Genomic DNA, 16970 nt, shown 5'->3' on the forward strand with positions numbered 1-16970 from the left:
ATTATGAAATTAACAGTGCTATATGATAAAGATAAGCTTATATGATAAGTGTCATATGATAAGGAATACAGGGACATCAAAAGCTTGATTCTGTTCATAAAAACTTTTGGGAAAAGCAATGTGTGTATCTTGCAGCTGGCCTCCCATGTTGATCCCATAGTGACCCTACCCTTCGGCATGTCCCCTAGGCTAAGTTTAATCAGCACGGAACAAGGTGCTCTCCACCTAGAACAGCTGAGGCAACCCTCAGCCTCTTTTGATACCTGGAACTCCAAGCTCTCTCCAGCATTATAATAAAGCACATTCACTACTACTAGTATTAAGAGAAAGGGAAGGGACCTTAAATGTGTGATGAAATATCAACCTTGAAATCAGATGGGGGAATTCATACATTTTAACATGCCTCTTTTGTAAGGTGACACATTCCTACCCAGTAAGGAACAAGGCTGCCAAGGGTATAACTTGCTTTCTCAGAATCCAAACACCTTTCATCTTAAAAAGTCACATAGGGCTCCTCAAGTTTTAAAAATCAGCTTCCTTTCACATATGTAATGACATATCCAAGAAACAAGGGCTTCAGAAAGGAGTGGGATCAAAAGACCTGTGTCTGAAGCCTCAAAGGCACAGCACACATGCACATTCACATTCTAGTTATTTGTGCAAAAGGCACAGCCCACAAGGCCCTCTCTGCTCTGGCCTAGTTACCCCCACATTCCTGAACACCTGACGCATCGAGCAGCTCGTCACCATCTGGACATATGGGGCATCTTCTCAGCTCCTCCTCTTCTCTGCTAGATGAAGCCCTTTAAGCTTCTGCTTCCTGAATCCATTCCAGAGTGAGGTATTTGTCCCTGCATCTGTGCTCACATATGACTTTATTTAGTACGTGGATATCATGTTTGGTTAGTTGTGTATCTGTGTGGCCCTCACCACCCTAGACTTACCCATTTTTCATCTTCAGAAATTAGCATGGTGCCTGACATACACTTGTGTTTATTCATACCTGTCCTCCCACTTCCTTGGTATAGACTTGTCACTTCAAAGTATCTGTGCAGCCCAAGACTAAGAATCTCACAATCCCCTTTTCATCGAGGTGGGGCCATCCAGTCAGCTCTCCCCATGGTATATGAGCAGAAGTGACATTTGCCTGTTTCAGGCCAAGTTGGTTAAGAAATGGCTGTGCCTGGACTTCGCTGGTGGTGCAGTGGTTAAGAATCCGCCTGCCAGTGCAGGGGACACGGGTTCGAGCCCTGGTCCGGGAAGATCCCACATGCCGCGGAGCAAGTAAGCCCGTGCGCCACAACCACAGAGCCTGCACTCTAGAGCCCGCGAGCCACAACTACTGAGCCCGAGTGCCACAACTACTGAAGCCCGCGCGCCTAGAGCCCATGCTCTGCAACAAGAGAAGCCACCACAATGAGAAGCCCGGGAACCACAACAAAGAATAGCCCGCGCGCAGCAACAAAGACCCAAGGCAGCCAAAAATAAAAATAAATAAATAAATAAAAATTAAAAAGAAATGGCTGTGCCTTCTTAACCTTCTGCTTCCCTTTATACCAGCTGGATGCAAAGGATTCCAAGGCCTGGCAGGGTCACAAGCTGGAAGGTACCTAAGTTCTTGAGTCACAGAGTGGAGGAAAGGCTCCCACCAACTGGAACACCCTCATTAGATTGTTACATGAGCAAGGAATTAACTTCTATTGTGTTAAGCTACTGAAATTTGGGATTTCATTTGTTATAGTAGTTTTAGCCTAAATAATACAGATTAATTCTCAAAATGTGTACTTTATTAAATAATTCTGTGTAACAAACCACGCTTAGTCCCTCTAATGTCTAAATCATAAAGCATGGATATAGGAGAGTGAAGGAAAGGGAATTGAGCAGGAGGGAAGGGAGGGAAGGGAGACGGAAGGAAAGAGGAGGGAAGAAAGGAGGGAGGGAGGGAGGAAGGAAAAAGAAGCTGTATACAATAAAGAATTGTAGTCAAGCTGCCACCTCAAATGTAAGCTGCCTATATCCTTATCGTCAATCAAGTACATTATAACCAGGTCATTTGTTAATTTTGCTGCTGTATCTGCAATGCCTAAAATTTCCTGAGATATAGGAAATGCTCAATAAATATGTGCTGAATTAATGAGTAACTAAAATTATGAATTAACACCATGTTTTTCTTCCTTATAAAATGACCCCGAGAAGTCACTCCTCCTTAGGCCTACAGATTACGGTATCTAATCAAGTATAAGATAACTTCTCTCCTCCAAAAGTCTAGGAAACAACACAGAAGACTGTGACATTCATCTGAATGCTTATGATGTGCACGGGCCTTACGGACCCCGTGTCCCTGGGAGCGTTCTTCTAGGGTAATAGCACGTTGCTTGCTGTTCAACAGGTGATGCTTAATGGTTCGCTCTGAACTAAATGAAAGGCAGAACGGTTCTCCCTTTCTCATCCTAATCTCCAAAATGAGTTACTTATTATTATAAGAATTGTTAGGAAAACTTTCAGAAGATATTTTTGGGGAGAAGAGCAGGGGAAGGAGAATTTTCTAAAACAGAAAAAAATAATAATCCTACCTTAATATTGAGTAAAGGGAAAAGAGAACGCATGTAGTGAAGAGACCAATTTAATCTACATCCTATGGTCCAATGGTCCAATTATTGCAATATATATGATGCTAAATTTCGCCCAGTCCTGCTAATCAGACAGCAGCTCACTGTGTCTGTTTATCTCTAGGCCATTACCCAGTTGTACAGTAAATCTGCATTTCCAGAGATGGTCTAAAATAGAAACCCATGCTGGCTAAATTTGTTTTGGGACATATCAGGCAACAGCTAGAAATTTTTAAATGACCAACTTGTATTCCACCGAGGCACTGAATGAATTGATTAGGGAAAAGCTAAAAATTGAATAGTATTTTCTGGAGTACGCTAAGGTTAGTGCTGCCAGTGAAAATGTGTAACTACCAAGAGAACGGCTATCAATCAGAGCTGATTTTCAAATAGAAATGTGGAAAAAAATGAAATTAAATGGGAAAGGGGAATGTCTTATTTTCCCCTCTATATGGCCCTTTCCAACTAGGTCATGATATAATTAATTCCTCAGGAATACATGCAAACTCCCACCACTAAAATTATGATAGAAGATAAGTTTTCCCACCAGCCAGAGGTTATTTCTCGGTTGAGACAACCTTTGATCTGAAGATGGGCACACACACTCTGAAAGAGCTGACACTCAAAGGACCAATATCGCGTGATTGATTGGTTTCTAATATGGAGAGTGCGGCGCTGCCGTTGAGAAGAAGGGCTCTCTTGAGAGACAAGCCCAACTATTGTTTGGCTGCTCTCATGTTAGCGAGTGCCCTGCGGTAACCCTCGTGCTCTGAAATACTCATATTGGTTATTTCAAAGTTGGGTGCGGAATTGTGCTTTCCCGTGTCTGTCACTAATGACTTGCAGCTGTTGCTAATCTGTGCCTCTGATTTCCTTTGATTACTATGTGTATTGATGCCTGTGGTAAATAGGCATCTGCCAGGTGCCAGCACAATCAGGGGAAAAATATAAAAAGTTCCCTGTTTCAAATTCAATGTGACATTGTGCAAGTTGAGAGGCAGCCATTTAACTATTCAGAGGAAACAGCTTCCTGGGGCACCTCCGGCCTCCTGGCCAGGGACATTCCTCCCATTCTCCCCACACCCACCCCATGATGCTGATTTTCTTTAGGATGGTTTTCAGCCACGAGAGGAGGGCTTCCATTGCCCATGACATCAGCAGAGGGGAATATTTAAGATGGGTGGTTATGACCCAAGTTTCTAGAGAGCATCTCACCCCTCAGCTGATTTAAGCCTTAAAGGACCTCACCTGTTCCATTAACTGCCCAAAAGCTTCTCCACAACAGCTGTCCTGTGTTTTTCCCTCTGAGGAACACATCTTTCTCAGCAAGGGCTCTGGGCTGTATCACCGTCTCTTTCAGGAGAACCAGGTGATAATCTGGAAGAAAACAAAGCAAGATGAAGGCTTTCAGAGGAAAAATGCAGAAGCGATCAGGATCAAAAACCAGCACTTGAGGGTACAATGGCAAGTAGCTTCCTTGGAGCACTTGCGTCTTGCTTTTTTGGTTCTCAGGGAAGCTACAGACAGAGGCTGAGTTCATCCATTTCTTACTCTTACACAGCAATGTTACACCATAACTTTGAAGAAAAAAAGGAGCCTCTGGTGTCCCCGGGTAGGAGTTTTTCTCCATGGCTTCCTCGACCCTCCTTTACCACAGCAGTAAGAGTGATGATTTTATCATTCTTTGCCAGGAAATAGAGCAAGAGGCAGGTCTGCTTTGGAGTTACTGGTTAGGTTGTGAAGTTAGGCACCTCAAGGAAGGGACCAAAGAATAAAGGCTGGCCAAGTGAAGCCTAGACCATTGAGAGAAAACTTCATGAGATCCCAAGATATACTGACATTTAATAGGTCATTTGAACCTTACAAAAATCTGAGATGAAAATGAGCATCTGATGGACTCTTATCATTCCCACTTGGGCAATGTTAAAACCCAGACTGAGGCTGGGACATTGATTTACAAGCAGAGCTCAGGAATGTTTGGTCTTCTTCCATCAGACTGGAACAAAGTGTCCACTCTAGACATTTAATCCCTGTGGCTTCAAAAATCTGCCAGGAAGACAGTATGCCCCAGCAATAGATAAAAATAGAACATAAATGAAAGAGGACCTCATATCTAAGTCAGAAGGAATAATTAGAAGAATTTAGTAAATGCCCATTAGCCTAGTGATTAAGGGAAACAGATGCATCATAGTAATCATCTGGACATGGATTGTAAGATTCAGAAAGAAACCTCTGAGTCAAGCAAAGTACAAGGCTAATAATAAGGGGATATAGCTAATAAATTAGCAAAAGTATGAGTCAACATTCTTAGAAAGAGATATTATATCACTCCCGGGATATTCAGACAACAAATACTTCAAAACTATTTTATTACACTGCATTTTATTTATTTAAAGACAGTGGTAAAAAATAAATTTCCCAGATCCATACTGGAAGCAAGTCAACATCTAAAAGGGTCTTGATGGACTGAAAAGGGGAAAGACTTTACTGAGATATAGAATATATTGCCAAGGAGACTGACCAAAGGCAAAGACATCAAAGAGATTCGACTCTGCTGCTGCCCTTTTAATCAAAGGTTCGCCAAGTATGCAAAAGCATCTCTCTTCTCACTGACAGTCAGAAAAGAGATAGAATGAGATGAGGTGTAGAATTGATAATCATCCAGAATACCAGTAGAAAAAGGCTAGCTAGGGACATGTTAGTCTTTTAATGCCAATTCACACAGCCACCTCCCCACCACCCCCGTTCTCCAAAGGAATGTAATGTCAGGCACAACATACTCTTAGCCTCACAAGCAAACCTGCATGGCAGAGAAATCTTTGGTTTTCCAGCTCCTTGATATGACCTCTTATAATTACCAGTAATCTTAGTAATGGGATTTAAATTGCTATCACACATCTGAACACAATATATTCCAGAAAGACCTGTAAAAGGAAACGTCCTGTTGGAGCTCTGTCAAGGGTCTAGGTCCTGCTCAGGCAATGAGGTTGAGCTGAATCCTGCACAGACAGCCAAGAGCCAATTGCAGCCACGTGAAGTAATCAGCTGGATCTTCTGTCCATCAACCTCCCTGCTCCAGCCGCAACAAAACTCTTATTCAGTAACTTGGAGGAATCAGAAATCACAAAAGAAATCCACTAAATGTGAACTCGGATTTGTCACCATGAGTGTTCCTTTCATTACTGGGTGAAAGTATGAGATATCTAATGTTTAGTGATATCAGGTTCACATTTAATTCAGGTCATTGGAATGGCAATTGCCCCTTTTCCAAATATTTAAACAGGAGTTTTGTGACTGGTTCCCAAATAGTGATGCAAGGGGAGTTATCAATGTGAGCTGCTCTGCAAATTAAAATAAAATAATTAAAACATAAAAAGAATTTGGAAAAAATGCTGATTATTTTATGCTCCCTTTTAAGGATTCCTAAAATACACTACCACATAATGGACTCTGGAGGAGTCCTGAAGTTCAATAAAATTTAATCTAGAATTTTGATGGGAAAATTACTTTATACAGACAATACCTGTAAATACATGAGAAAAAGTGTTTCATGTTCATGCTATTTTAATATATTCATTTGTCTACACCAACACAGACATTTTTAAACTCGGTTTCTTTTTTTTTTTTTTTTTTTTAAAGGATTTTCTTATTTATTTATTTATTTATTTATTTATTTATTATTTTTGGCTGTGTTGGGTCTTCGGTTCGTGCGAGGGCTTTCTCCAGTTGCGGCAAGCGGGGGCCACTCTTCATCGCGGTGCGGGGACCGCTCTTCATCGCGGTGCGCGGGCCTTTCTCTATCACGGCCCCTCCCGTCGCGGGGCACAGGCTCCAGACGCGCAGGCTCAGCAATTGTGGCTCATGGGCCCAGCTGCTCCATGGCATGTGGGATCTTCCCAGACCAGGGCTCGAACCCGTGTCCCCTGCATTAGCAGGCAGATTCTCAACCACTGCGCCACCAGGGAAGCCCCAGACATTTTATTATTTACAAATTGGCAAATGTAGGGAGTACTTCTACAATAGATTGTCATCTATATAATTTGGTCCATAAAGTGGCCATGATAATTAATAAACTTTGGCAATAATCAAGATGAGACAAAAATCACTGTTCAGGTGAAATCCTGTAGCAGGATAAGTTAATTTGCGGTCTTTCTTAATTGCCTATTATATGTTTTGTGAAATATTTCATTTGTATTAATGAAAGTGGGAAATGTTATGATTTTTGCCACAAAGAAATGTGATCTCAGGGAAATTCTACAAGCGTTTCATAATAACATTCATCCTCTATGCCCTCAACCCCCAAAATTACTATGTAAGTATAATCAGATGAGTTTTAAAGAAGACCTTCCATGTGAAAAGTATGTGATAGAGACTGACAGTCCTCATTCCTTGTTTGGGAGCTTGTTAAATTCAATAGATGAGGCGCGATAACTCTGCTAATACTTAAAGACATAATACTGTAAATGCTGTAAGGGAATAAAAGAGGGCCAGCTCCCAATTACAACTGGGAATATCAGGCAAAGCTTCATGAAGTGGATGTCATTTGAGTAGAGCCCTAGAGAATGTGTTGATCATTAATAAATAGAGATGAGGGAAGGAAGAGAAAAGTATTATAGCATGACCAGAGAGAAATATCAGGAAATGAAAGAGAAAAGTTGCATTCAGATTTTTTTCAGGGTCTTGAATACTAGGTAGGACATTTGAAATGTGAAAATAAATTACATAAACAATAAAGAACCAATGAAGATTTTTAAGAAAAGAAGCAACCCTTAAAGAGCTATAACCTGGGAGCAGCATGTGGAATGGATGAGGAGAGCAGTCGAGAGCAATGGTTCTCAAAGTGTGGTCCCCTGGGCAGCAGCAGCATCGCCTGGGGCCATGTCAGGAATGCATACTCCTGGGCCCCACCCCAGACTTAGAAATCAGAAACTCTGAAAATGGGACCCAGGAATCTGTGTTTTAACAAGTCTTTCAGGGGATTCTGATACATGCTCAAGTTTCAGAACCACTCATCTAAAGGCAAGAAAATCAACCACAAGATAATTTTATTCCTCTAGATGACTGGTAATGAAGATATCTTACCTGGTATCTTAATCCAGGTAAGATAATCATAGTAAGAAGGAAAAGGATAGAACAGATGGAGGAAAAGCAGCTAATTTCACCAAAAGATCAGTGATCTAAAGGATGCAGATCATCACGTCTCTTCAAATGCTATCCCAAATTTCCCGGACAGAAGACCACAGTTCCCTTTGTTTTTCCCCAGCATGTAAGCGATATTGTAGAAGCACAACTGAACAACTTCTGAAGACTAACTATATATAAGGAATGAGGGATACAGAGGATTTAAAATAACTCCAAGTTTTAAGCCTCAGAGATAGGTTGTTGAAAGATGCCTTTAACAAAGATAATTAAGAAAAGTAGGAGGAGCTATAGACGGAAAAAAATGGAATGAATCCATGTGTTTAGTTTTTACTTATTTATAACCCTATCCAGTGAAAAAAAGGATTCACAGAAGCTTACAAAAATGCATACTCTACAGTAAGGTAAACTAACATAAAATAAAATAAAAAATAAGAAAGAAAAAATGAGGCCGGAGAAAAATAAAGGTAGAAAAGTAAGATGAAGCCACAAGTGAGCCAGAATAGGGCCACGACTATGGCTTTTTGCTTCCTTGTAATCATTACCCCAAAATACTCACAGGATTCATGAGAGCAAAGCAAATCAGTTACTTAGGAAAAGTCCATTTTTCCTTTGTACTGAAACCAGGGAGGAATTTCCCCCTTAGACCATCCAAGGGGGGATTTATAATGTAGCGAACAGTGTTGTCAGTACTGCCCCTGGAGATAAATAATTTGGTTTGAGACTGTCACATGGAACTATATGTGCATGCCCTTAGAACAATAAAGTTAATATTGTTGCTATTAGGATTTATGCCTATGGTATAGAAAACACTACCTAAATAAGATATAATATTGTCACTAAGATTATATAGCAATAGGTTTCAAACATGAATAAATATTTAATTGAAAATATAAAAATGATCAACAAAGGAAACTATCAATAAAACAAAAAGGCCACCTACTGAATGAGACAAGATATTTGGTAAAAGGTATTTACAAACAATATATCTGATATGGGAGAAGATATTTGCAAATGATATACTGACAAGGAGTTAATATCTAAAATATACAAAGAACTCATACAACTCAACATCAAAAAAGCAAACAACCCAATTAAAAAAATGGGCAGAGGGACTGAACAGATATTTTTCCAAAGAAGACATACAGATGGCCAACAGACATAAGAAAAGAAGCTCAAAACCACAATGAGATATCACCTCAAGCCTGTCAGAATGGCTATTATCAAAAAGACAAGAAAAAACAAGAGACGTGGCAAGAATCTGGAGAAAAGGGAACACTTGTGCACTGTTGGTGGGAATGTAAATTGGTGCAGCCACTGTGGAAAAGAGCATGAAGGTTTCTCAAAAAATTAATAATAGGGACTTCCCTGGTGGTGCAGTGGTTAAGAATCCGCCTGCCAATTCAGGGGACATGGGTTCAAGCCCTGGTCCGGGAAGATCCCACATGCCGCAGAGCAACTAAGCCCATGCGCCACAACTACTGAGCCTGCGCTCTAGAGCCCACGAAACACAACCACAACTACTGAAGCCCATACACCTAGAGCCTGTGCTCTGCAACAAGAGAAGCCACCACAAGGAGAAGCCCACGTGCAGCAACGAAGGGTAGCCCCCGCTCGCCGCAACTAGAGAAAGCCTGTGCACAGCAACAAAGACCCAACGCAGCCAAAAGTAGATAAATAAATAAATAATTTTTTTTTAATTAATAATAAAACAACCATATGGTCAAGCAATTCCACTTCTGGTATTTTTCCAAAGAAAAAAAAAACTAATTAGAAAAGATATACGCACCTCTATGTTCATTGCAGCATAATTTACAATAGCCAAAATATGGAAGCAACCTAAGTGCCCATCAATAGATGAATGGATAAAGAAGATATGGTAAATATATATATACAATGGAATATTACTCAGACTATTACCATAAAAGAGAAGGAAATGTTGCCATTTGTGACAACATGGATGGACCTAGTGGGTATTATGTTAAGTTAAATAAGTGAGACAGAGAAAGGGAAATACTGTACAATTTCACTTATATGCGAATCTAAAAAACAAATGAACAAACATAACAAAACAGAAACAGACTCATAGATACAAAAAACAAACAGGTGGTTGCCAGAAGGGTGGGGGTGAAATATGTGAGAGAGATTAAGAGGTACAAACTCCCAGTTACAAAATAAATGAGTCACTGGGATAAAATGTACAGTATGGGTAATACAGTCAGTAACATTGTAAAAACTTTGTATGGTGACAGAACTAGACTCATCTTGGTGATCATTTTGTAATGTACAGAAATATTGAATCACTATGTTGTGCACCTAGAACTAACATAGTGTTATATATCAATTATATTTCAACTATATAAATGTATATATATATGTGTGTGTGTGTGTGTATATATATATATATATATATATATATATATATGTGTTTTCCTCTTGGAAAAAAACCTAAATTCATCAAACTTTAAATTTATAAAGCTGATGAGTAATAAGCATTCCAAAAGATTCAGCATAAGCTATCAACATTAATTTTTATTGACTAGCAATTGCCGTTAGTGAAGTCAACTGATAAAATTTCATTTATTACTAGGTTTTCTTTCTTTTTATTTTTTTTTGTTTTTTTGTTTTGGCTGTGCCATGTGGCTTATGGGATTTTAGTTCCCCAACCAGGGATCGAACCTGGGCCCTCAGCAGTGAGAACATGGAGTCCTAACCACTAGACCGCCAGAGACTTCCCTATCACTAGTTTTTCTGGGGTTTTTTGTGGTTTTCTTTTTCATTTTATTTTATTTTTTTTATACAGCAGGTTCTTATTAGTTAGCTATTTTATACATATTAGTGTATATATGTCAATCCCAATCTCCCAATTCATCCCACCATCCCCACCCTCCCCCCACTTTCCCCCCTTGGTGTCCATACATTTGTTCTCCAAATCTGTGTCTCTATTTCTGCCTTGCAAACTGGTTCATCTGTACCATTTTTCTAGATTCCACATATATGCATTAATATACGATACTTGTTTTTCTCTTTCTGACTTACTTCACTCTGTATGACGGCCTCTAGGTCCATCCACATCTCTACAAATGACACAATTTCGTTCCTTTTTATAGCTGAGTAATATTCCATTGTATATATGTACCACATCATCTTTATCCATTCTTCTGTCAATGGGCATTTAGGTTATTTCCTTGACCTGGCTATTGTAAATAGTGCTGCAATGAACATTGGGGTGCATGTGCCTTTTTTTTTTTTTTAAATGGTTCATTTAATTTTTTTTTTTTTTTTTTTTTTTATTTTTGGCTGTGTTGGGTCTTCGTTTCTGTGCGAGGGCTTTCTCTAGTTGCAGCAAGCGGGGGCCACTCTTCATCGCGGTGCGCAGGCCTCTCACTGTCGCGGCCTCTCCCGTTGTGGAGCACAGGCTCCAGACGCACAGGCTCAGTAGTTGTGGCTCACGGACCTAGCCGCTCCGCAGCATGTGGGATCTTCCCGGACCGGGGCACGAACCCGTGTCCCCTGCATTGGCAGGCGGATTCCTAACCACTGCGCCACCAGGGAAGCCCTGCATGTGCCTTTTTAAATTATGGTTTTCTCTGGGTATATGCCCAGTAGTGGGATTGCTGGGTCATACGGTAATTCTATTTTTAGTTTTTTAAGGAACCTCCATACTGTTCTCCATGGTGGCTGTATCAATTTACATTCCCACCAACAGTGCAAGAGGGTTTCCTTTTCTCCACACCCTCTCTAGCATTTGTTGTTCGTAGATTTTCTGATGATGCCCATTCTAACTGGTGTGAGGTGATACCTCACTGTAGTTTTGATTTGCATTTCTCTAATAATGAGTGATGTTGAGCAGCTTTTCATGTGCTTCTTGGCCATCTGTATGTCTTCTTTGGAGAAATGTCTATTTAGGTCTTCTGCCCATTTTTGGATTGGTTTTTTTTTTAATATTGAGCTGCATGAGCTGTTTATATATTTTGGAGATTAATCCTTTGTCCATTGATTCATTTGCAAATATTTTCTCCCATTCTGAGGGCTGTCTTTTTGTCTTGTTTGTAGTTTCCTTTGCTTTGCAAAAGCTTTTAAGTTTCATTAGGTCCCATTTGTTTATTTTTGTTTTTATTTCCATTACTCTAGGAGGTGGGTCAAAAAAGACCTTGCTGTGATTTATGTCAAAGAGTGTTCTTCCTATGTTTTCCTCTAAGAGTTTTATAGTGTCCGGTGTTACATTTAGGTCTTTAATCCATTTTGAGTTTATTTTTGTGTATGGTGTTAGGGAGTGTTCTAATTTCATTCTTTTACATGTAGCTGTCCAGTTTTCCCAGCACCACTTATTGAAGAGACTGTCTTTACTCCACTGTATATCCTTGCCTCCTTTGTCATAGATTAGTTGACCATAGGTGTGTAGGTTTATCTCTGGGCTTTCTATCCTGTTCCATTGATCTATATTTCTGTTTTTGTACCATGTTGGCTTGATTACTGTAGTTTTGTAGTATAGTCTGAAGTCAGGGAGTCTGATTCCTCCAGTTCTGTTTTTTTCCCTCAAGATTGCTTTGGCTATTCGGGATCTTTTGTGTCTCCTACAAATTTTAAGATTTTTTATTCTAGTTCTGTAAAAAATGCCATTGGTAATTTGATAGGGATTGCATTGAATCTGTAGATTGCTTTGGGTAGTATAGTCATTTTCACAATATTGCTTCTTCCAATCCAAGAACATGGTATATCTCACCATCTGTTTCCCTATCACTAGTTTTTTTTTGTTTTTTTATTTATTTATTTTTGGCTGTGTTGGGTCTTCGTTGCTGCATGCAGGCTTTCTCTAGTTGTGGCGAGCGGGGGCTACTTTTCGTTGCAGTGTGCGGGCTTCTCATTGCAGTGGCTTCTCTTGTTGTGAAGCACGGGCTCTAGGCGTGAGGGCTTCAGTAGTTGTGGCTGTGGCTCATGGACTCTAGTGCACAGGCTCAGTAGCTGTGGCTCACAGGCTTAGTTGCTCTGCAACATGTGGGATCTTCCCAGACCAGGGATCGAACCCGTGTCCCCTGCATTGGCAGGCGGATTCTTAACCACTGTGCCACCAGGGAAGTCCCTATCACTAGTTTTTGAAGAACGCATCTATTGCATTAGATGTGGCAAATATATTTTAAAGCTACAATACCAAAAATGTTTCACAAAACAGTTTGTACAATAAATGTGATATTAGATGAACAAACTCTGTTGGGTAGATTAGCTATTCTATTATGTCATGAAACAGTAGAACTTTCTGATAAGGCTATTTTTAAAAAGTAAATATATTCCAAAGATCAGTGTATGACTGAGGACTGTTTTAGTTGCAATTATCAGAAACTGATTCTGACTTTAAAAATAATATATGTGTAGTATATATGTACATATACATCTGTATTATTGGAATGATACATGAAGTCACTCACAGATCAAAGGAAATTTTGAAGAGTAAGGACAACAGGATCTACTGGGCAGACTGCTCAGGGGGCACTACTGTCATCAGGATGAATCAAGCCTCCAAGTTTTCTATCCTCTACCACTCAGGTCAAGATTCCCAGTCCTAGAACAGAGAGTATTGCTTCACACGCCCATCTCTTAGGTAGAGAAAGGCAGGGCCCCTTGAACAACAACCCGTCTCAGGCAGCCTGTCTTACAAAGATGTCAAGGTTGTGCTACGGCAAGAGACAATGGACAGGGGAAAACAAATGTGCCCCACATGGAGTAAGTGTGCATTTCTGACAGAAAAGCAAAAAAAAAAAAAAAAAAACATGTACATTGACATAAAACATGAATCCAGTCATCATCCCAGAAACTGGAATATCTTCACATTCACATCTTTTGAATATCTTAAGAAACCAAGATTTTTCCATAGCTTTTTATCAACTCAAAAGGACTCCTCATCAGATCAGGAGGATTTTTTCTATTAGTAAGAATGTGACAGGATCATTTTGTCTTATTCTTACATTTCATAAAAATTAAAATAAAATTAAAAGGAACAAGGGGTATTGTTGACCTTATGCTTGAAATAAGCCAAAATTATACTAAAATACTAATGCAACCTTAGACAATGTGAATTGGAAAATTAAGTCCAAATGACAGGAAGTACAGGCTCAGTGCCTTCTGTACTGTTTAGACAGAGCATTGTTTTGAATTCTGAGTTTTATAATTTAGAAAGGATGCAGCAAATTAAGAGTATGCTCAGAGGACATGACAGGATATCAAGGAAACCATCAGAATAACAATGACAGGAAATGGGAACAATTCATATATAGAGAAGAGGACTTGGGAATTAAATGACAATGGTCTTGAATGTACTATACTGTAATGTAAAGAAAAAATGAATGTGCTCTCCAAAGATCTAGAATCTAGTTCTCACTCTTTTCCTATTTTGCTGTGTGATCTGGGACAAGCTGCTTACTGTCTCTGGGTCTTGATCGTCACATCTATAAAAGGAGATGACGTGTTGTAGCCAGTGGCAGGAATTTTAATCAGATAGGCCCAGGTTCAAGTCCCATTTTCACTTCTTATTGGTTATAGGATTTTGGTCTGAGCCTCTATAAAATAAAAATAAATAAAGATGAAATCTCCCTCAGAGTTAACTTTAAAGATAAATAAAATAATGCAAATAAGATGCCAGGTACAGTGCCTGATATATACTAGATCATAAATTTAGGGTGTTCAATTACCAACAAATGGTAATTGCAACTATTCAGTAGTATGAGTCTAGGAAATATTGATATTTGGAGTACCATTACAAGAAATAAACAGAGTTTTCTGTCTTGCCATGGGACCAGTTAGTGGAAGCTATAAGTAGGTAGATTTTTCTTTACTTAAAGAAATAACTCTCTAATAACTAGAACTAACAAGAGAAAAAGCTGGCTTGTGAAGTAGCAAGATTCCCAACACTGCAAATATTCAAAAAGGGCAAGATGAGTGTCAACCGGGGAAACTACAAAACAGCTTCCTATATTTTATATGAGTATATAAGTATATAAATTTCCTTACTAACCCAAACATCTATGAATTTCAGCTGAGTGCAGTACCAATCACACTCATAGTTTATAATATTAATGTACCACTGCCCTCTAGTGTGTAACCTAAGAAGATAAAATCACGGACACACACACACACAAAAAAGAAAGAAAGAAAAGAAAAGAAAAAAAAATTGCATAAGCACCACGCAAAATTATTTTTACTTGCAAAAAGTTATCTCACTAATCATTGAGTAAAACCTTCTCATTTTCAGATGCAGAAGCTGAGGAATAGAAAGCAAAATGATTCACCCAAAGTCAGCTGCAGTGCTTGGTCTAGAAGGCTGGCCTGATCACTCTCAGGTCAGGGTTCCTCCCATTACATCACATGCCCGGTACTGCAGGGCACAGCCAGGTAGGTCTTCCCTGTGTAGCATCACTTACTCGAGTCGAGAGTCCTTGGTTCTAGCCGTGTAACAAGTAAAGTTTCCCTTAGCACCATGAGCCCAGTGCGTCCTCAATCACAAGTTCAAACCCTTACAACTATTTTTCTGAAAAAACAATGGTTAATGAGGCCTTGTTGACAAGAACAGTCCGTTATCAGCAAGCTAATGACCACTCAGGCCACAGCAGGGATGCCAGCCTACAATTAGGTCTGCAGTGATGTACACACAGAAAGGGACTCTAGTTATAATTAAACCTGATCCTTTGGTTCAATTGCTCATTAGGAAAGAAAATAAAACAAAACACAGACCCCACAACAAGAAGGCCTAAAACTAATACTTTGGTCAAGGGATGAAATTCCAGGCCACTGATCTATTAGTCCATGTCCAAGTATCTGTCTCTGAGTGAGCACTTAAGCTTATATTCTTATTCAAAATATTTTGTAATGGAGGAGGGGTTGTTTTACATCTTAGTGGTTTTAAAAATCATGGCACATAGGATGGTGGGTGACCTTTTATCTTCTTCATTTTGCTTATCAGTACTTTCCAATTGTTTTCACTATAAACTGTATAACTTGTGTAACTAAACATATTTAAAACATACTAAATCTTGGCAAAATCTCTTTAAGTGACGAAAAGATACCTAGGTATTAAATACAAGAATACATAAGAAAACAAATCTTTCATAATTAGAAGGAGGAGAAACAATCTACTGAATGGCAAAGTGATGTTGTAAAAAGCCAGCATGGGGCTTCCCTGGTGGTGCAGTGGTTGAGAATCCGCCTGCCAATGCAGGGGACACGGGTTCGAGCCCTGGTCTGGGAGGATCCCGCGTGCCGCGGAGCAGCTGGGCCCGTGAGCCACAACTGCTGAGCCTGCGCGTCTGGAGCCTGTGCTCCGCGACGGGAGAGGCCGCGATAGTGAGAGGCCCGCGCACCGCAATGAGGAGTGGCCCCCGCTTGCTGCAGCTGGAGAAAGCCTTCGCACAGAAGCGAGGACCCAACACAGCCATAAATAAATAATAAATAAATTAAAAAAAAAAAAAAAAAAAAAAAGCCAGCATGAGTTCTGGGTTCTAGAGACAGACCAGAGTTTGCACGACAGCTTTGCTAGTTAATGCCTTTGATACTTTGGACAGATATCTAAAATCTTTAAGGAGGGTGATTGTGATTAAATGAAAGGTCTTATGTAAAGATCCTAGCACATGCAAAAAAAAAAGCAATTATGAACTATAGACTTCTTCCTCTTCCCCATATTCCCCTGTGTTACCATTTCTTTCTCCCCATAATTCCAAGAATATGTCTAAATCTAGAAGGAGAGATGCTTTATTAAGAAAGACCTACCTACTTAAAGCCTTGGATTGCTGAGGAAAGTAGTAAGAAGAGGTGGCAAAAAGGAGGTAGGTGTTGACAGCAAAGAGGGAACGGCCTGCATTTGAGTTTTAGCTCTCTGGAGCGTTGAGAAGGTGGTGAAGAAAAGGCAAGAGAGAGGGAAGCTAATGAGATTACAAGAGACTTGTTTTCTCCATTTCTTCCCATTTAGTCCCCTTCTTTCCTTTTGGATTTTCCTAGGGAAATAAATGATGAGGGATTTTCTTATGCCTGCCTGTTCATCTGCAACATCTCCTTGCTCCTTAATAAGCCTGCCCCCTGCCCCTGTGCTTTTGAATCAATCTCACCAGCATCCTCTGGAATGATATGTCATAAATATTCTTTTCATTACGTTATACCTTCTCACACATTCCTTCAATCTGTTCATCTCTATTAGTCTCTTATCCATCTGTCTAAAAGCATTCTTAGGTTTTCTCT

At 39.8% G+C, this 16970-nt stretch overlaps 1 long non-coding RNA gene across 1 annotated transcript in view; it reads right to left on the reverse strand.

Annotated features, from left to right (window-relative positions):
• LOC103009887 (uncharacterized) overlaps positions 1–16970 on the reverse strand; it is a 165162-nt gene that overhangs the window by 97647 nt on the left and 50545 nt on the right. The window contains exon 3 of the long non-coding RNA XR_452461.2: positions 3858–3986. This is a non-coding gene — a long non-coding RNA (uncharacterized LOC103009887). The remainder of the gene's footprint in view (positions 1–3857; positions 3987–16970) is intronic.

Source organism: Balaenoptera acutorostrata, chromosome 10 (genome assembly GCF_949987535.1).
Source record: "Balaenoptera acutorostrata chromosome 10, mBalAcu1.1, whole genome shotgun sequence".
Lineage (NCBI taxonomy): Eukaryota > Metazoa > Chordata > Mammalia > Artiodactyla > Balaenopteridae > Balaenoptera > Balaenoptera acutorostrata.